At 39.8% G+C, this 22222-nt stretch overlaps 1 pseudogene; it reads left to right on the top strand.

Annotated features, from left to right (window-relative positions):
• The first annotated feature begins 16737 nt into the window (after positions 1–16737).
• Positions 16738–21784, top strand: LOC101329264 (alpha-N-acetylgalactosaminide alpha-2,6-sialyltransferase 6-like; annotated as a pseudogene).
• Positions 21785–22222: the final 438 nt, after the last annotated feature.

The following is a 22222-nucleotide window of genomic DNA, read 5'->3' as shown; positions in this document are numbered from 1 at the left end:
AGGAGGAAGTGAGGAGAAGTACAGCATTTAACCTTGTCCAATAATAGTGAAAATGACATAAGTAAATAAGAAACTAGGTAAAATCTTGATTCTTAAATAAAAATCACCACTTATTCACGCTATGATTTATACTACCCTTTATATGCCAGTATTTCACAAATGGTTTTATACTAACACCCTGTCTATAGGATGACATCAACAAGGTTGAAAAATAGATGATTTGGTGTTTTAAACCAACATAACTGCTAAATCATAACACGGTACAGTGGATTCCATGGTTTGTGCTCTATAAAACAATTTCTCAATTTAAAAGGATCTTTCGCTGACCGCCTTATGTAAGAGCATGGGGGACACAGGATTGGTGTTCATTCCCCACTTGTAAGACTGGCAAATTTAAGACTATGACTCATTTCTCAATAGAAAACACTTTTTAAAAAAGACTAATGAAGAACGAGCAGAGAGCAAGAATCTTAGTTACTCTTCAGCCTACAGGTGGGGAATTAAACCAGATAATTTTGCTAGAATTTCTTTGATTCTACAATGCAAATACTTGGGGCTGGGGAGTTAGAGCCCAATCTAATATGAAGTTTACCTGTGTTCTTTCTTTCCTGTACCGTGAAAGCACATTCCTAGAAGTGTAATCACAACGTTTTAGAACTAGGACAATGCAAAATATAATGAGGCGACTCTCTGGGAGTACAATTCCAGAATTTCCCAAGCATATCTGTTTTCAAATCAAATTTCACAGTTTAAATGTGATGCAGTGGCAACATAGTACACAGTAGGAGGTCAGAGAGTCAATTATTTCCTTTACTCCATCTCTATTTCTTTCTCTTCTGTGGTAGGATCAAACAGGTCACAAATAGGGAAATTTAGGTGAATCTGGCCTTCTGCTCCCTCACTGGATATAACCAGAGGAGTCACAGGGCAAAAATCAATGGCAAAGTGATGAAAATCCCTGTAATTGTGACATAATCTATTTGTTGTTTTCAGCCTTTATCAGCAACTTTTAGAGTTTTAGCATGTCACATAATTTTCAAATATTAAATAACCCTAATGATGTGTACCCCACTGAAAAACAATTTTCCCTTTTCATTTTAATCAGGACAAAAGTGTTAGGAGCAAACCCCTCAATTTGTTCCATCTGTTATATTCACCTGACTGTGTTTCTTTTTTCTTTTTTCCCTTTTTCCAAAGATCAACAAGATAAATCTAACTGCCTAGCTGCAAAAAAGGATAAAAGAGGCTCCACTGTGAACTGAAGTTTCAGTTGAGATGCCTTATACTGGCTGATGTTCTGAAATTAGCATGAAACAGCACCAGAGGAAACAGAGGGATTTTTCCGTGTTGTACAAAGGACCCTGTGAACTTTCCAAATGCCTAAGATCTCATTACTGACAACACTTTTTGCCCTCCAAGTTTTCACGTGGTGACCTTATGGCTTCCACTGGAGCATGGATGCAGATTTCCTCTCCAGTGAAATGGCATGAATGGAGTACAAAACACAGTCTTTAAGAAGGCAAGCTGTGCACCACTGACATAATTAGGAAAGCTGCTTGGGAGGAGAGCAGTGGACATCTAATGAGGTAGCAAGGATAAGGTGGAAAATGAGAACATGGTTATTTGGAGAAGCACTGTTTGAGTTTTCCTTTAGGTAGGTTAAAAAAACAAAATATTAAGTCTGCTGAAGCCCTTCCAGAGTTTGAGGATTAAAAGCTCTAAGGAAGCTTATGTCACTGTAGAAAGGGAAGAGAGAGAAGAAAGTGTTCTGCCTTCAGTAGCTGTTTCTGATTATTACTCTTTTGACCCAAATTCACTTGGAAAGGTAGCCTCAATGTCAGCACGAAAGAGTCACAGAAAATATTTTTAATGATTTCAATATAAAACGCAGGATTTGGGGCAAGCCATGTGACATATTATGACTACAATTCAAGAAAGTGTTTAAAAACAAGTATCTGATTTTAAGAGGAACTAATACAAGATCAAGGACTCCATTAGCCTTTGTATTTTAGAGCCCCTATAAAAATGCAAGAACCCTAGAGCAGCTGTGTGGGGTTAGACAAGTTGCCAAACTTCTTCAACCTTCCAGTTCCTCAACTGTGTAGAGACAATCACAGTACTCTTTATTTCAAAGGAATCTTCTATGAGAATTAACTAAGATAATTTATGGAAACACTTAAAAGAGTGCTGGCCACAAAAATGAACATTAGCTATTTTTGTTATCAGACATAATGAGGATCTAAACTAAGGCAGCAGTAGTAGGAATGGGAGGAAACATGATGACATTTGAGGAATATTTAGGTAGTAGAATTAGGAAACTCTGGAGATTCATTGGATGTGTGTCTAATAAAGAAAGAAGAATCAGGGATAATTCCCAGAATTTAATACAGACATCTGAGTGGGTGAAAGGTCATCAATTGAAATGGAGACTGCCAAGGAGAATGAAGTGCATGGGGAAGATGATGCAGACCTTTAGCTGGGAAATCTTGAGGTTCCTACTGATTATTCCAGGACAGGACAACAACATGCTTGATCTTAGAAGATAAAGAGCCCTTAAAGGAGACAAAATTGGTACCTGAAGCATGTGGAAAATCTAGTGAGTTTAGTAAAATGGAAACAAAGGAGTAGAGAGAATCAAACAATGAATGATTTAATGGTGTCAATACAACAAAAAGAGGGAAGAAAAATAATCTGGAGAGGGGATCAACAGGTATAAAAGCCTGGAGGGCAGAATAGGGTTTAGTGGTGAAAACCAGGGTAAGGGAGAGGAATATAAAATTGGGACTAAAGATGAAAGCAGAAAGCACATAATGAAGGCCTGTAACAATCTGGGCTTCCCTTGAGGGCAGTTGGGGCCATTGAATACCTTCAGGCAGAGATGTAGTATAACCACATTTGGTCATTTGGAGGCCGATTTTTAAAAGCTGCGTATAATGGATTAAAGAGGAACAAGCCTGGAGTCAGAATGATCATTTAGGAGGCAATTATAGGAATCCAGAGGGGGAAAGATGTCAGCCAGGACAAGGTTATGGCACTAGGGTAGTTAGGTGGAAAGACCCAAGACATTTAGAAAATTAGGGATATAGTGGAAATAAGGATGAAAACCCAATTTGGGATCAGCATCTGAGTAGATGGTAATGAACACATGAGGAGGCAACAGTTTGTTGGGGAAGATTAATGGTTCCATTTTACATGTGTTGAGATTTTTAATTCCCTCTAGGTATCTGATTGGAGGTGTTGGCAGATGTACATAAAGATTTTTGTCTCAGGAGAAAATTGTCTTAGAAATATAGATTGGAAGCCATTAGCTCACGCATTATATTTGGAGTCACAGGAGAAGGTGAGTAACTATATAGACTGGGAAAAGAAAGTGGCCCAGAAAAGAACTGAAGAACGATGTATATATGATGCATTTTGTCACTTCAACTAAACTGTGAGCTCCGTAAAGGAAGAAAATGTAATGAATGCTTGTTGGGTTTTAATTACCCAGCTTCCAATCATTTTCTTCTGATAGAAATACCTGAAATTTCCTTTAAGGAATCATTCTATCCCGTTTTTCCCACACATTCTCACTGCTGCACTAGATGACACAGGTTGTATTGGTCAGCACACCACATCGCTTGGAAGCACTGATTGTCTTAGGGAGACACCAAGTGTCCAATCAGAGTGAATCCTTGAACTTGTGGGAGGAACTTCCGTAGAGAAAGGCTCTTTTCTACTGTACTTATATCTTTAAGGACGTGAGCTTGAAGCTCTCAAATGAGTTACAAAAGAACAAAAGACAGAAAAGGCTAATCTGAGAGAAGCAAGAAATGATAAGAAAAATGATTTTTAACAACGGAAGAGAAAGGAGGGGGAAAGATAATAAGGAATAGAAAAAAGAGAAAGGAAAATAGGAATGAAAAAGGAAAGGAAATTATTTTGAGCATCTACGAGAACTCCTGTCACTAAGCTAGTAGCTTTCATATAGGTTATCCCATTTAATATTTATAAAACTCTCGTGAGACAGCAAGCAAGTGGAATGACTAAGGCTCAGTCTCAGATCTGACTCCAAATGTTTGTCTTCTTCACAACTTTATGCAGTTTCTTATAAGGTATGAATACTAGTATCATGTTTTAAGCATTTTTTAAATTCGAGATAATTTGATTGATGTTGATGATGAACATGTGCTGATATAAGATATACTTGCAAACACGATGTTGTGAAATTTTATTCTGAAAATAAAATACCTAATTTAATACATTGGAAATACAATAATGAAAGTTTAGAGCTCTAAGGAAACACTAAAATTTTTAAAACAGTATCTTTAATTCCTAATGATTGTCACCACATTCCATTGTCATTTAGGTTATCCCTTAAAACCTAGGGAATAGATTTTTTTTTATACCAGACAAATAGTAATAAATTCTAATCATCTTTATTTCACCAGTTGTTTAGCTTTAGGGAAGTAAAAATAGAAGACTATGAGTAAAGCAGTATAGGATAAAGGAATCAACAGAAAATACATAATTTTTAAATTACTCACATCTCTGTAGATTGATACTATAAAAGTTGTTTTATAGAGGTTAAGTCCAACAAATTCATGTTCCCATTTACTATTGCATTTCTATTACCAGGAAGCTAGTCAAGGTGTACATTATATTACTTTCCAATCTACTCAAATTTATACTAAACCTTTATATTTCACAAGGTTTTATCTTTCTATCATTCAGAAAATATTTAAAGATGGCCCATTAAAATATACCTGTTCTCTTTCTAAGAACCCTGTATCTCAAAAGCATGTTTAATGCAGATCTCTGGGAATATGTATCAGGGTCAGGTCTTAGAATCTTCCTGGATGTGTAGTTGGACTGGCAAATATAGGAGTGAATGTGGCAGATATAAAAGCATCTGAAGGCTTCCCTGGCGACGCAGTGGTTGAGAGCCCGCCTGCCGATGCAAGGGACACGGGTTCATGCCCTGGTCCGGGAAGATCCCACATGCCGCGGAGCGACTGGGCCCGTGAGCCATGGCTGCTGAGCCTGCGCTCTGCAACGGGAGAGGCCACAACAGTGAGAGGCCCGCATACCCCATACAGACACACACAAAATTATATCCATAAATGCAAAATAAGATACTTCACACCCACTAAGATGGCTGCAATAAAAAGACAAAACCATGTATTGGCAAAGATGTAGATAAGTTGGATCTCTCCTACACAGCTGGTGGGAATGTAAAATGGTATGGCCACTCTGGAAAAGAGTTGGGCAGTTTCTTCAAAAGTAAAACAAAAACTTACCATGGAGGGGGCAGGGATAAATTCGGAGACTGAGATTGACATATACACACTACTATACGTAAAATAGATAACTAATAAGGACCTACTGTATAGCACTGGGAACTCTTCTCAATACTCTGTAACGACGTATATGGGAAAAGAATCTAAAAAAGAGTGGATATATGTATATGTATAACTAATCCACTTTGCTGCACAGCAGAAACTAACACAACATTGTAAATCAACTTTACTCCAATAAAAATTTAAATAAATAAATAAATAAATAAATAAATAAAATCAAGGCAACACTTGTTAAAAAAAAGATAAACAAGCACTGGGGCTGTCATACAACATGATGACTAACACCACGATATGGTATATTTGAAAGCTGTTAAGAGAGTAGATCCTAAGAGTTTTCATCAAAAGGAAAAAAAAAAAACCATTTTTTTCCTTTTTTTGCCTCTATGAGATGATGGATGTTAACTAAACTTACTGTGGTAATTATTTCAAGATACATGTAAGTCACATCATTATTCTGTGCACCTTAAACTTACACAGTGCTGTTATGTCAATTATTTTTTTAGATGAAATAAAATGCTTGCTTTCCTGAGATAAAAATGGTAATAGGTAGGTCAATTATACCTCGATAAAACTGAGAAAAAATGTGAACAATTCAGCTGTTAAAAAAAAAAAAGAAAACTTACCATATGATCTGGCAATTCCACACTTAGAAAGCTACCCCCCCAAAAATGAAAACATATGTCCGTTCAAAGACTTAAATGTTCATAGCACCATTATTCACAATAACCCAAACTGTAGAAATCCAAATGTCCACCCTCTGGTGAATGGATAAACATAATGTGGGATACCTGTATAATGAAATACTATTCAACAAGAAAAAGGAACTATCCACACGTGGATGGACCTCAGAAAACATTATGCTAAGTGAATGAAACCAGACACAAAAGACTGCATATTGCCTACCTCTATTTATATGAAATGCCCAAAAAAGGTAAATTTATAGAAACAGAAAGCAGGTCAGTTGATGCCTTGAGTTGTGGGTGGGAGCAGTTAATTAACTACAAATGGGCACGCGAAAACATTTCGGGGCTTTCCTTGAAGAATGTGTGGTACGTGTCTCAAATATTAAATGAATAAGGCACAGAAATATTTTGAATTTAGGGTAAGAATATCCAACATTGGCTAAACTATTGGTTTTTTGTTGCCAGTCACCAGAGGTTCTCTAAAGCACTGAGGAAATCAACCCTCCATCTCTGTTACGTGAGTCTTTGCAGAAACCCTACAGGTCACCTGTTCTGTGGATCAGATGCTCTTTGGGTCAAATTCCCTATGGTGGGATAAAGGTTTCAGAGAATGTGCCAGAGGAAGCCTTTTTGTGCATCTCCATATAGCCGAAAATGTCCTCTTGCATGTGTTAACTCTAGAATCTTAACTGAGAAATGCGAACCATAGCTGGAGGTTAATCTGATGAGAAGGCCCACTGCCTTGATGCTTTTTCTCTCCTTTCCATTTATCTCTGGCTCTCTTTAGCTTGAGTGCAGTCTAAACCCCACTATTCCATTGCATTAATGTTTATGCATCAACTTCTATGGTTTTTAGTGCACCTGTTTGCTTCCTTTCCTCTTTCCTCAAAAGCAAACTAAATTTAAAAATCAAATCAGAATTAATAAGAATTAGGAGACATCAATGTTATCAAATCCAGAAGGAAAGAGAGGGGAAGTAGATGAAATTTGACAATATTTATAAATAGGAAGGAGTGGGAAAATAGCAGAGAAATGAGAAAGACAGATAAATTATGTCTGTCTCATCACATCCATTCCTCTTCCATATGTTGTACACCACCTCTAGCAATTTACCACACTCCAGCGCCAAGATAGCAAGAAGCACAGGATTTCCTTAGAGACCACGGCTCTCACCTCTCCTTCGCAGGCCCACATTTAGAAAAACAAAAACACTCAACAGCAACCAAAAGTTCACATTGGGCTGCTTGTTCCTCCTCCAGGCCTGATCTCTAGGCAGATTTTTTTCTAGCCTATGGAAATGTTTTAGCATTAATTCATCATGGTTTCTTTCACACTTCCTTACTAAGGTATTAAAAAAGGGAATTCGCAGAAATTCATCAAGTGCCATGAGTGACATTCTCACAAGTGTTGAAGAAATGAATGTGAAGATGGATTTCAGAAATAGTTCTTCAACTTATTTGGTTCATTCGCTGTTACAGAAGATCAGTCAGAGTCCAAGTGCGTATGGTGAATAAAAAGTTCAAGTTCTTAACATGTAGGTCCCAAACTCAAACCATTAGATTGACCCTGCACCCATGAAAACTCTCCATTGTTTCCACGTGCAACTTTATCCTCAACCCCTATCCCCCAATACCTGTTTGACTGTGACTCGAGAGGCGTCTATATTCTATTTCATGGCTAAGAAAACAAATTTTTTGTCAACTATAAATAGTATAAATGTACTTACCAGGACATATTAGACCTGCACATTAAGGTCAAGTTATTTGGTCTGACTTGTGCCCCTTTAAAAATCTGTACTCTCATCTCCAGAGAGTAAGTCTGAGGGCGAGCTTGCTACATAATTAGTGACTTGAGTTCTCCTAGGGGCTCAATTTCAGAAGGACATTATGAGCCATGAACAACTAAGAATATATCAAAAATAAAATGAACAGATTAAATGTAATCAGAGGCTTTCAAAACAAAAAAAATTTTTTTAAGATCAAAGAATCTTATTTGTGCAGGTTAATTGTATGAGCTCAGGGTACCATGAAAACATAGCAAAGACTAGGTGGCTTAAACAACAGAAATTTTGTTTGAGTCCTGGAGGGTGGAAGTCCAAGATCAGGGTGCCGGCATCACCGGGTTCTGCTTAGGATTCTCTTCCTGGCTGGCAGATGACCTTCGCCATGTGTCCATACAAAGCAGGGAAAGAGAGAGAGCAAGCTCTCCAGTATCTCTTCTTGTAAGGGCACAATCCTATAATGAGAGCTCTACCCTCATGACCTCATCTCCAAACACTATCACACTGAGGGTTAGGACTTCACCATAAGAATGAGGGGGGAAGGGGAGACATAGTTCAATCCTTGGCAATAAACTAGAATTAACTGGGTTTGGGAGCTGCGTTACACTGCTAACTAATCTTGAACTCAGTGGATCCTGAAAACCATGCCTTTTCACAATTTGCTGCTGGTAAGCCCCTCACTTCCACCCTTTATTTGGGCAGTTGGCCTACAGTCAATAGTATAGACCACTATAATAATAAATATTCAATTTTTTATCTTTTTTTGTATCTGATTTATTAGTCCAGGAGATTCATACCTTTCGGGTGGAGGGATCCTCCCAGCTTTGTATTATCTTCACATTTATTTAATAAGCTTGCTTTTTATGTGTCCCTTTGAGTCAATAACTAAAATGATAAAATATAAAAGGGAAGAGAGGAGAAGCATAGAACTTTCCCTATATAGACCCATCATCAGTATCCTCTGGGTTCTGTCATTTAATAAGTTTACCAAGCTGTAATCATATACATTTTATAGTTTATCTTATCCATAAGAAAATTGTCAGATATCTTGTAAAATGCCTTCAAAATTCCAAGTACTGTATGTCTACATCATTTTTTGGACCTCTCATTTCAGTAACAATGACAAAACTTTGAAATGAGATGGCCCAACACATTTTGCTCTTGGTAAATTCATTCTGACTCCTTGTTAGGTGTTCTTTCTAACTCTATGAATCTTTTCTAATCTAACTCTAGTCTGCATTGGCATTTAGATCACCTTGATTTTCTATAACATTTAGGCTTCCGTGAAGTGTTCTATGATGGAATGTTGCTCAGATTTTCTTTTTCAATATTTCAATTTAATTCAGTTTTTTCCATAACATGATTTTACAAGTACCATCTGCATTGCTTGAAACTGATCACACGAGAAGCTCTTCAAAAGTGCTTATTAAGGGACTTCCCTGGTGGTCCAGTGGTTAGGACTCAGGTACTTTCATCGCAGGGGGCCCGGGTTTGATTCCTGGTCGGGGAACTAAGATCCCACAAGCTGCGCGGCAAGGCCAAAACCAAAGATAAGTGCTTATTAAAAGAATGAGCGAGTAGCATTCCCTTTTAGAGCAGCTATGGGGGGTTAGTTTGTGGTTATAGGAGAAGCAATGCTGAAGGAATTTTGAATGAGTTATAGGCTTTCAGGAGGCAGAGCAGAGAGAGAATGGGGGACAGAGCACAAAAGTACCACAACTTCTTTATCCATTTTTCTCTTTCCTGGGATATTTAAGGTGTACCGAAGTCGAGGTTCCTGTAAACAGAGCAGCCCTAAACTTTGGGGTGCCTGTGTCTTGTTGATTTTTAGTTCAGGGGCTGTGATGCACCCTGGATTGACCACATCTACACCCACAGCTGGATGAGACATAAGGCTGGACACTTGGGGCTGAGAGGATTGGTGAGGTTGGGTGAGCAAAAGTAATGCCAGAGGACAAAATGCAGGATTTTTAAATTTAAAAACAATTATTCTCAAAGCACATATACTATATAGAAGAAAATGCAAATCCAAGTGGATCTATTTTTCATTTGTCCAGGCTTCATCAGGTGTTACTATTGTGAATGCAGTACCACTCATGAATTACATAAACCATTTTAAAGGGTCTGTTTACATGTGAGATAGTAAGTTTCCATAGAGTTACCTGAAATTGAAAGTTCTCCCACCTCCTGGGCTTAACCAGTCATTTAAATGTTCAATAAAAAGGCTTTAACCTGGTTCATTAATTTCTCAGGGCATTCTTATGTTTCTTATGCTTTTTCTAGTTACCACTGACTCCTTTTTCCTGAGTCAGTCAAAAGTTTAGTTTCACTTTATCCTGTTCCTCTTCTACATTACTTCAAATCACATGCAACATTCCTCTGATTTCTCTCATTTCTCTAAAATGCCTAACTCAAGGCTGTGTTATCTACAGAGAGCCTATTTTTACTGAAGGTTTTGGGCAAAAAAGGGTGTCAAGTTTACTATACAATTTTTTTTTTAATATGTATTTATTTACTTCGTTGTGCCGGGTCTTAGTTGCGGCTTGCAGGCTCCTTAGTTGCGGCTCGCCAGCTCCTTAGTTGCAGCACGTGGGCTCCTTAGTTCTGGCTCTCAGGATCCTTACTTGTGGCATGCAAACTCTTAGTTGCAGCACACATATGGGATCTAGTTCCCTGACCACGGATCGAACCCGGGCCCCCAGCATTGGGAGCGCAGAGTCTTATCCACTGTGCCACCAGGGAAGTCCCAACTATATAATTGTTTTTAAAATTGATTATTAGATACCATTCCCCTACATTCAACTGGGCATTTCCTACCTTGAGGAATTTCTCATCAGTCATGGCCTACTTTGGACCCAACTTTCTGTGTTCTTCTCCTGTCTCTACCAGATAGTCTCCAACTCACTACTCCAGTAATTTTTTTTTAACCATCTTTATTGAAGTATAATTGTTTACAATGCTGTGTTAGTTTCTGCTTTATAACAAAGTGAATCAGCTATACATATACATATATCCCCATATCTCCTCCCTCTTGCGTCTCCCTCCCACCCTCCCTATCCCACACCTCTAGGTGGTCACACCCGAGCTGATCTCCCTGTGCTATGCTGCTGCTTCCCACTAGCTACCTATTTTACATTTGGTAGCGTATATATTTCCATGCCACTCTCTCACTTCATCCCAGCTTCCCCCTCCCCTTCCCTGTGTCCTCAAGTCCATTCTCTACATCTGTGTCTTTATTCCTGTCCTGCCCCTAGGTTCTTCAGAACCTTTTTTTTTTTTTTAGATTCCATATATGTGTGTTAGCATATGGTATTTGTTTTTCTCTTTCTGACTTACTTCACTCTGTATGACAGTCTCTAGGTCCATCCACCTCACTACAAGTAACTCAATTTCGTTTCTTTTTATGGCTGAGTAATATTCCATTCTATAGATGTGCCACATCTTCTGTATCCATTCGTCTGTCGATGGATACTTAGGTCGCTTCCATGTGCTGGCTATTGTAAATAGAGCTGCAATGAACATTGTGGTACATGACTCTTTTTGAATTATGGTTTTCTCTGGGTATATGCCCAGTAGTGGGATTGCTAAGTTGTATGGTAGTTCTGTTTTTAGTTTTTTAAGGAACCTGCATACTGTTCTCCATAGTGGCTGTATCAATTTACATTCCCACCAACAGTGCAAGAGGGTTCCCTTTTCTCCACACCCTCTCCAGCATTTATTGTTTCTAGATTTTTTGATGATGGCCACTCTGACTGGTATGAGGTGATATCTCATTGTAGTTTTGATGCATTTCTCTAATGATTAGTGATGTTGAGCATTCTTTCATGCGTTCGTTGGCAATGTGTCTATCTTCTTTGGAGGAATGTCTATTTAGGTCTTCTGCCCATTTTTGGATTGGGTTGGTTGTTTTTTGATATTGAGCTCATGAGCTGCTTGTAAATTTTGGAGATTAATCCTTTGTCAGTTGCTTCATTTGCAAATATTTTCTCCCATTGTGAGGGTTTTCTTTTCGTCTTGTTTACGTTTTCCTTTGCTGTGCAAAAGCTTTTAAGTTTCATTAGGTCCCATTTGTTTATTTTTGTTTTTATTTCCATTTCTCTAGGAGGTGGGTCAAAAAGGATCTTGCTGTGATTTATGTCATAAAGTGTTCTACCTATGTTTTCCTCTAAGAGTTTTATAGTGTCTGGCCTTATCCAGTAATTTCTTATGCAGTGCAGTTCAGCTCTCCACCCACTAGCCAAATAATGTCCAGGTTCATGTTTGCACACTCAGAAATTCATGAAGATGATTTGCTAAACAAAGGATTGTTGACTTTAAATTCCCAACATTTAACAGCAAAACAACTGAGGGCTCTTTGAAATTGGTTTACAAATTCTTAGGAAGGTTGCCTCCAGCTGTCTACAGCAAGATCCTACATGTCCTGAGTCTTATTTTTATCTTTCTGAAACATCAGTTGATAACAACTATAGGCACAGACAAAAAATTCTGGTATCCTAGAGTTGTTCCCCAACCATCAAAAACCCATTTTGTTGACAAAATCTATTCATTACTTAGCTGTATTATCAATTGGATGCGAATACATAAAGCACAGATTTCAAATGTAACTCTTCTATCACCTTATATAAATAACTTTTAATCACCTTCCTAAAGATAGGGGCTTGTAGTACCCAGAGTTTGAAAAGAAGCAGAAGGAAAGTAAAAGAGTCTTTCCTCCTCTTAGGGGGAAACTAGCTTAAACTATAGTTACCAAAGAAATACGATTCTCTCCTCTCTCCGTGGACCTATGTTGCCACTTGGATTTATGGTGACAGTGTTTCCTGGCTCTCTGGATTTATGCCTGACACTGAAGTTGCACAGACGGCCATTTACATTTCTTCAGAAGACTTTTTAACTCTGTAGCTCTAACAACTGCTTTTGAGCAAAGACAAATTAGGTAACTTTGAAGGTCAAAGTCTTGCATTTTGTGTTTCTTCCTTACCATTGCTATATTATGTGTAGCTGACACAGCCTGAAGATACGGCATGATACACCATATGTGTTTAAGGGTGGGGGACAAAATCAACCCAAAGGAACCGACAGTCACCTTCACTATGCCAGTTTGTGTACAACAATTGATTTACGTTCCTCTTTTCTTCAAGAGCCAGAAGGTGGCATCTGACTACTTATTTTAATATTTGTGTTTATTTCATTAAATATATTATACTTAGATTGACAACGTAAACTTATCTTCTATTTTTAAATATAGAATTAAGTACAGCAAGTTAACTTGCTGGAGAAAAAACAAATGATACGAAGCAAAAAATATAGAAAGGCAATAAGGCCATCTATCCTCAGATCCACAGAATAGATCAGAATTGTCTTCAAATGATTATGACCTAAATATTTTTGGAAAGACTTCCACAGTGATTTGGAACTGTTCAACCAATAGTAAAACCATTAAAATGAAAAGGTAAGAAAGAGATACACTATCTTTCAAATTACCCTGACTTAGGCTTAAACTTCAGAGATCTAATTAGATCTCAGATCTAGAGAAATGCAAGGAAATGACCTCTCAGCTTAAAAGGCAGTCTCCTTTCTTTTCCCCTTAGACAGCCTATGTTCACTGTGAATTATCTATCACAATATTAGTAAAATTGAGGAAGAACAAACAGGAAAACATAGATGAAATGTCTTAAAGATGTTGTTCCTCTTTTTATAATTTCATTGCCCTTCAATATATCCATTGAAAAAAACACAGTTTGTTATTCTGTACACTCTTGGTGCTAAGCATGTTGGAGGTAAAGGAGAACAAGCTATGATTCCTGTCCTCAAGTCACCCACAACCAAGCCTGGAAGGTTGTCACAAAGAGGTCATCAAAATGCAACGCAGTGAAGGCAATGACAGATGTGCAAAACTGTGAGAAAAGCTCAGAGCAAAGTATTTCCTGAGGAACACAATGAGAGCAAGTAGGAGAGTCCGGAAGGCTTCCTGGAGAAGGCGACCTGAACTGAATTTCATAACATTAGCAGGAATCCCACATGGACTAGTAGGCTAAGAAAGTAGAAATGGCATTCTAGGCAAGTGACTACCAGAAAAGGGTGTGAGGGTGGCACTGGCGGGTGCTAAATGATAGAGTTCCTTATATGCTATATATTGATATCAGCATATATATTAAAGGGTTTGATATTTAGCCTGTAAAAGTTAGGACTCTTCTGAAGGGTTACACACCAATCTGTGACATGGTCAAATGTGAGTTTTAAGAAGATCACTCTGGTGGCAGGATGAAGAATTAGTCATAATGGGATAAGACCGGAGGCAGGCAGCTGAGTTTGGAATCTACTGCATGAGATGATGAGGGTTAAACCAAAACCTTGTTATAAGGACAAAGAGAAAAGAATCTATCCCAGAGCTATTGAGGTGGGAAAGTTGGCAAGATTTTATGGTGTGTATGGTAGGGTGTGCAAGAAAGGTGGGGTCTGCAGCGATTTCTTGTGTGGTTGCTGGATGGAAAGTAATATCAGCAGATAAGATGGAAAATACAGGGTGACGGAAAATTTTTAAGAGGAAACAAAAGTGCTCATATTCAGAAGTATTGAGAGAGATGCCTATAAGGCATACTGTGGAGAGGTCTAGTTAGCAAAGGGCTGTGTAACTATACTGTAGAGGTCCAGATTAGAGACATCAATTTGGAAGTCTTTAGTAAAGGTTAGAGATAATGAGAACAGCCAGGATCACTCAGACAGAATATGAGCACGAAATAAGGGGCTCTAGAAAAACGCTTGGTGAATTCCAACCTTTAAGAGGTGGGCAGAAGTTCCCAGAAAAGAAACTGAGAAGTTAATGTCCATTTTTCAAAATTATCAACATGACTGAAAGAGAGTGTGTGTTGACAGCCCTAATACCCTGCACTTTCCTTTAAAAAATGACAACGAGGCTTGCAGGTATTTAAGTACTTAGGGTGTAAACCCCACAAATTGGAACTTTTCATTTTCCTCAGATGTCTCTCTGCCTGAGTTTTTACTTCTAAACATAAAGTCTAATGAACGGTCGTTAATATTCTTCTTACAAATAAAGACTTCCTCTTCAAACATTTACAGAATTTTCTTGTGTGAAACGTTTACTAAAAAGAATGTCTTGAAGAGTGGCAGTGAAGAATTGGAAGCACTGGATGGAGGAGAACTTTGAGAGTTTGGCTGCAATGGAGCAAAATACAACAACAGGTTTATTACCAGATGAAGAAAACTAATAAACACGTTGCTCCCCGCTTTAGTAGTCAAGGGTTAGTTGTATATAAAAGACCCTATTGCAAAATTCTACACCCAAAGACAAGTTGAACAGTTTTCTTTTGGAAAATCAGTTATACATTTCTAGGACTTATTATTTTTCCATGGTTAAATCTCTGTTCCTGTCCTTGTCATTTTACATTTGGTATTCCAAAACCCATTCCTCACCACCTGTCTTAGCCCTCTCTTCAATCTGTCCAAAATCTTACAGCTAAAATCATCTTTCAAATCTCTTGTTTCACCACAGTACTTTCTTCCTTAAGATTACTTTCAATGTTTTAAATCAACATTTTCTGGGAACCCTCAGGGACCTACTAGTAACATCTTCTTAGCCTCAAAAGAAATATATATGTATATATATAATTTAATTTTAACAAATGATAATTTATTGAGCTGTGAACAATTAAAACAGAAACAAAAATAGTAACACCTTTTATGTGTGTAGTTACTGAAATTTTTCCAAGGCTTTTCATCTTATTAACTTTAATAACTTCTATCCTTTGACTGATGTTATTCTCATTTTAGACAGAAGAAACTGAGACCCAGAATGTTTTGGGGCTTTATCCAAACTCAAGGTCAAAATGAATTTCAGAACTCAGTTTTCTCAACTATCTACCTAGTGCTTTCTCTACTTAAGTAAAATGGTATACCTAACACTGCCTGGAATTAATGCCAATAAAAAAGGGAGCAGGGCTTCCCTGGTGGCGCAGTGGTTGAGAGTCCGCCTGCCGATGCAGGGGACACGGGTTCGTGCCCCGGTCTGGGAAGATCCCACAACCCGCGGAGCGGCTGGGCCCGTGAGCCATGGCCGCTGAGCCTGCGCGTCCAGAGCCTGTGCTCCGCAACGGGAGAGGCCACAACACTGAGAGGCCCGCGTACCGCAAAAAAAAGAAAAAAAAAAAAAAGGAGCAAACCTTACTGTGTGCCTATAGTACATTTGGCATTGAGCTAAATAAATTATACAATAATTTCCATTAATCTTCTCAATCCCCCATCATTTCTTTTTTCTACCTGAAGACTAGGAGTGTAAGAGCCAGTAATATTACTCGTTACATAAGTAATAAAGAAAGTAGTATAATTTATTTCATAATTAATAAAGGAATAATTTGAAACTATGTTTCTGATCCCAAAGTCTGAGTTCTTTCCACCTAAGTGCACTGTCTCACATAGTAAAAAGCTTCAAGCCCATTTGCATCTGTTATATCTACACAATACAGTTTTATTAAGTGGCAATTATATTACAAATATATTGCAGACAAGATGATAATGAAAGAAAAATGCCATCAGCCCTGACCTTGAGAAGCACCCAGTCTCGGAGGGAACACCAACAAGTAAACACAGCAAAAAGTACAGATTTTTCCTTTAATAACAATGGGGGAGGGGTAAAGATGAAAGGAGTTTTGTTAAAAAGAATGTAAAAGAAAATAAAAATATTTTTAAATGTTAAAAAATATGTAAAATGATTGTTCAGTAACAAAGCTCTCAAAACAGTGATTCTCAAACCTTATTTTGTTATACATTCGGACGTTTTATTATAACCATGGACAACCTGTATGTCTGAAAGAAATGAAGGACAAATTTTAATCCACATAACAAGCTATAGGTATTTGAGGGAGATGAATCATGACATTCAATAAATAATGATACCTCATCTACAGCACAGTCAGGAAGCATGGTCCTTCAAGGAATGAAATACAGTATGCTTGGTACAAACTATGAATGTATACCTGATAAGGTAACTTGCACGTATGCCTATTTAGTAAATACTTATTGACTCTGGCAGTGAGAAGGAGGTGGTGTGCACCTGGAAATGAACACTGAAATGTTAAATAACCAGAAAGCAGAATTGTGCTCTGTTTAAAACATCTACTAGCCATCATGTAATCAGCGTAATAAATTTTACAGCTCACATATCATTTTCTACTGCTGTCGACCCTCCTGCTGCTAAATTATTTCCATCTTTCTAAGCTACAAGAACTCTACATAAACAGAATCCCAGAAAAGTCATCCTATTATTCTCACCGAATTCAATTATCAATAACGTTTATTAAGGACCAACTATGAGCCAGGCACTTAATAGAAGTTTCCCTGACAAATGGACAAAATTTTGGAAAGACTGACCTCACTGAATACAGATACTATGTCCTAGTTATTCTGCATTCCTTTAATACACACACATTAATGTCACATTTGTAACAGGTTTAGATGGGTATTTATCAAGTGTGGATTTAAGGAGTCTTATTCTTGGTAAATTCAAAATCCATTTGAAACATATGGGTTCATTCTTTCAATCCAAATTCATCTTTTTCAAGTTTAAATGAATTGGTTTTGAAACATGAATTTAGAAAGGCAGAAAGATTAATCAAAGAAGCTCCTAAGACTTCTCACCCCTGGAGAAACATATGGATGTTATTTAAAATCAATTCAGAAAAAAAGGTTGAAATTTCTTATTTAAATCAAAGCTTGTCTTTGCAGTATTACACACGGCATGATTATTAGAAGATGTGTACCAGACGGAGTTCACTTTAGCAATCGACGCAAACTGACTCTGGCTGATACAAGCAAATAAAAAGGCGTTTTTAAAAGATGTTATAAGGGGAGGACCCAGATTTGAATCACTAAGGAGCCTGGAGAAGAGAAGGAATCATGTAGCAACAACACAGCCGGAACCACAGCCAAACTCCAACCGGAGAGCTACTGCCAAGCGGAACCCTGTTGCTGCCACCACGAATCTCTTAATCCCACATCGCACCCTCCCACATTATTGGCACTGGACGCTGGGTGACACCACTTTCGAGAAGTTTCTTCTGCTCTCCCTTCCTGGTATCATTTGCTTTTGATTTAAGATCCAGGGTGAGTGGTCTGATTGGCTCAGCCTAGATGACTGTATAGTACACTCACAAAACGGAAGGAGATTCAGATGCTATAAAGAAAGTTGTAAAGGTAAATAGTAACAACAAGATGATATTAATGTTTGCCACTGTGAAAACTGTCCTACATTCTTCACCTCTTATCTCTGATTTTGCTCAATTCTTCCATTTCTGTCTTCTTTCCTAAGACTATAATGTGCATCCCCCTACAGAATTTAAAGTCACATCCCTATTCCTTAGGTATTGGATATGATTGAGTTCATCTGCATTGAACAGAAAACCTCCAAAACAGCACTGGTTTAAACAAGTTAGAAGTTTTCCTATCTATCACAAAAGGATTTTGAAAACCAGCTGCCCAGAATTGTCACAGTGGCTCCAAAATTATAATGAGATCATGACCCACTCTCTCCATTGTACCATCAAGGGCACCTCATTGTCCAACATGGCTGCCAGAATTCCAACCATCACATCTGCAGGCCAGCAAAGTGAAAAAGTGGAAGGGACAAAATGCTGTTTGCCTCTTCCCTTGTAAGGAATTCTTGTGGAAGCCACACACGAAACTTCTGCTTACATTTCACTGGCCTTACTTAGTCACCTGTTTGTACCTAGCTGCTAAGAAAATTAGGAAATAAATCTTTAACTTGGGCAGCAATATGCCAGGCTAAAAATCGAGATTCTGACACTACTGAAGAAGGGATAAGTGGCTAATGGGGAAAGAGGGTGTGTAAATAGCACTGTCTCAAACAATTTGTTTTTATTGTTCTCTCAGTATTCCCTCTGTGGTATTTTTGTCTCACAAACAGAATTGGCTGAGGTAAACAAGTATCATCTCCTGGAATGCACACAATTATTTAAAAGCAGGCTTCTCTAATACATACTCATTGTTTGCCTCCACTGGTAGTATTTCCTGCTCTCCACAAAAAATACCTCAATTGCTTTAGGGAATTTTTCTTCCTTCAGTCTCAGCCATATGGTTTACTAGGCTCTACCCTCAGTTCCAGGGTTCAGTGTAGTCCATCACCCAGGTCCTAAAATTTGAGGCAGTAACTGGTATTTTATTTCATTCAATTAAAAAAAAAAAACCAGGAAATTTGGGGGTAGATGTTTCTGGGGATAAAAATCAGCCAGGTGACAAATAATTTTTGTATATGTACAATATATCAACAATACAATGTACAATATGTACAATATATCAACAATAATAGTTCTAGACACTTAGAATATAGGGGGGCATTGACTCAGGTGCAGACGACAGAAACTATTCTAGATAGTTTAAGCCTAAAGGCATTTAGTACAGGGTCCTTAGCTTACAAAATCATTGGAGGAGCTGAAGGAGCCAGACCAAGCCTCAGTCTTTAGAAATGATTCCCAGAACACCATAAAGGAATTGGCCTAATAAGGCAGCTGTCTTCCCTGTTACCAGAAAGCTGGGTAATCAGGAAGCTTCTGGTTCAATTGCTGACTCAAGTATCACACTGTTTCCTTCAAGATCCCAGCATGAGGAAGCCAGCTGTTGGCCCTAAGATCACATCACCTTGACTACAATTCAAGCCCTATGCCCTGCCTCCTGGCACAAGATTGGACACTGGAAACTCTAATAACATTGATGAAGAAAAAGCAAACAAAGGAAGACCAAAATCTCCACAGCTGTGCTTACCTTCAGAACTCGTTGAAGCAATACAGTAGAGACTGGCTTCCTTCCACCTTGCAAATCTTACATGGATGGCTTTGTTGGCATAAATACATCATCTGAAAAGAAGTTTAGAAACTGTTTTAAATGTCCCTGTCTCAAAAATGAAGGATATTACAGAGGAATAAGAATGGAGTTTTCGCATCCAGTCTGCAGTATCTGTCACAAGCAGTCAACAGGGTAGATGAAATCTCTGTCTTCTGTGACATTGAATCTCTGTCCTCTTAAGGAGACTCCTCTCCTCCTAATGAGTGACAAACTCATTAAACGAGGAGGCCATTAGATGGAGGCGACTCTATTACCATGGCAGCCTTCATAAACAAACCAAAATCTAAGCCTGTAAATGCCTCAAGGTTACAATATCAAAATGCCAAGGACCACCAATCACAAATAGCCAACTAGGCTTAAAGCTGCAGCCAATCAATAATTTCCTTACTTTGCCTCTGCCCTTTCTCTAGAAAAGTCTCTCCCTGTCCATAGAGCACTAACCACTTCCGTTTTGGTGCTGCCCAAGTCAAATCCGTTTTTGCTCAAATGAACTCCTAAATACTGTAATATGCCTCAGTTTATCCTTGTAACAGGAGCAACTGGAACGGATTTACTCTCTGAATAGTGTGGTAAGTACAGGTGAGTCTTTAACTTCTCTCAGCCATTTCACCGTCTTGAAGGGAGACAGCCTGAAAATGACACTGATCAATGAAGAAGAGCAGAGCCAGGGACTTCATAGAGAAATATATAACTAGAGCTCTAATGACATCGCGCACCTCTAGATTAAGCCATGCCTGAATCCCGTCTTCCTTGAACTGCTATGTTAACTCAGCCAATATACCTTCTTTTGGGTTAAGCCACCTTGATTGGGATTTTCCATCTCTGTCAACTAAATGATTCTTATTCAGAAATGGGGTATTGAAAAAGATTTAACTTATGCAGAATTGTCTACATTGAAGTAGGGAAAAAGGTCATGAGGACTCTGTCATCTGGAGCTGAGAAAACTGGCAACCTTTGTTACGGGGTATGAAAACTCCTTGTTAACACAATAGCAGTTGGTCCACCGCCCAGGCCTGGGCCCTGGAGGTGAGCCGCGGCGCTAGGACCTGGAGGGCGGAGGCTGCGGCGGAGCCTGGGCGGCCCGAGCGGCGCGGCGCGAACTCTAGCTCTCGGCTCCCCGCGCCTTGTGAGGGGGCTTGGGGGCTACAAGGGGCCAGGCGCTCCCCGGGGCAGATGAGGAAACGGAGGCTCAGAGACGTCACATGACTTCCGGAGGCCCCTCAGCCAGTGTAGCCCCACACCCCTGCCCCTGGGCTGCCAGCAGGACTCTGTCCCCTGCCCCTCAGTAGCAACAAACTCCCAACAGTGCCAGTGGGGTCTTTCATTAACGCTCCCGGGCCGCATCCGTCAGCCTGCAGAAGTGGAGCATCACCGATGGCTCCAGCCCCACTCTTGGCAACAAAACGAGGCTTTCCCGGTGCCACCAGTATGTGACTGTCACCAGCTTCAGCCACCTGCTAGGCACCAAGCTGGGCCCGAGATCCAGCGAGCACAACCCGCGCAAACGAGGCACCCACCTGGGGCTCCTCGGCCGCCGCGGGCAACGAAACCCCCTTCCGCGTGACGGCCCGTTCCAGTGTATATACTGTGTGCTGCGGAGGCCCCCAGAGTTCGCCAGCCGGACCCCGAAACTCTGTTCATCTTCTGGGGTCCCCCAAACAGGATCCAGGAACCCCAGGGAAGCCTGGCGCGCGTCACCCAGTGCGCAGGCCTGGTGTGCCCAGCACCGAGTCCCGTGCGCTCCCTCTCGGACGCATGCGCCAATTTGTGGACCTCTTCCGGGTTGCGCCAATTTGAGGACCTCTTCCGGGTTGAGAGAGGCAAGGTCAGGGAAAAGTCCCATTCGCGTTCGAGCACGGGTTGGTTCGCCACGGCGATTGCACGTCTATAGCATGGTCTCCCTGCACCCCCTCCCCAACTATTGCAGCCAGCAGCCCCGCCTGCAGTGCATGCCCTACGGCTGCTACGGCTACTACGAGCCCAAGGGGCTGGACGAGTATCACCTACATCTGGAATGGCCTTAGCAGCAAGGGCATCACGGAGAAGAGGGTCTTCTCATCCTGGGCCCAGCTGTACAGAATCACCTTCTCCCACACCCCTCCTGGACCTAGGTCACCCTGCCTGTGGGACCCTCACAAGGGACACAGGAGAAGTGGCTCTCCACCCAGTCTCTCGACCAAGGGCCATGTCTGGCTAATCAAGGCTGGTCTGAGTGTTTTTTGGTCAATCTGGGCCTTGAAGTGGGTGAATCCTCCAGCCATTCAGGGCCTGGGGGTATCTCTTGGCCAAATCAGGGATTTGGGCTTCTATGTGGTTAATCGGGTGTTGTGGGTATTTCTTGTCCAGTCAGGGTCTGAGCATAGACAGGTTTTCTGAGTAATCTGAGGCTAAGGACATGTCCTTTCCCATGATTTCTTTTTCCAGAGCCCCAGGATGGACCCCAAATTACTTCCCGTTGGCTGGGACAGTGGGGTCCTGTTCTAAGAAGCTGGGAACTTTGTGTTGCCCCCTCCCTTCCCAGAGCCAGAAAGAGGTTTTGTGGAGGTGGA

This window comes from Tursiops truncatus, chromosome 10 (genome assembly GCF_011762595.2).
Source record: "Tursiops truncatus isolate mTurTru1 chromosome 10, mTurTru1.mat.Y, whole genome shotgun sequence".
Classification (NCBI taxonomy): Eukaryota; Metazoa; Chordata; class Mammalia; order Artiodactyla; family Delphinidae; genus Tursiops; species Tursiops truncatus.
This window is presented reverse-complemented; position numbering and strand designations above follow the sequence as displayed.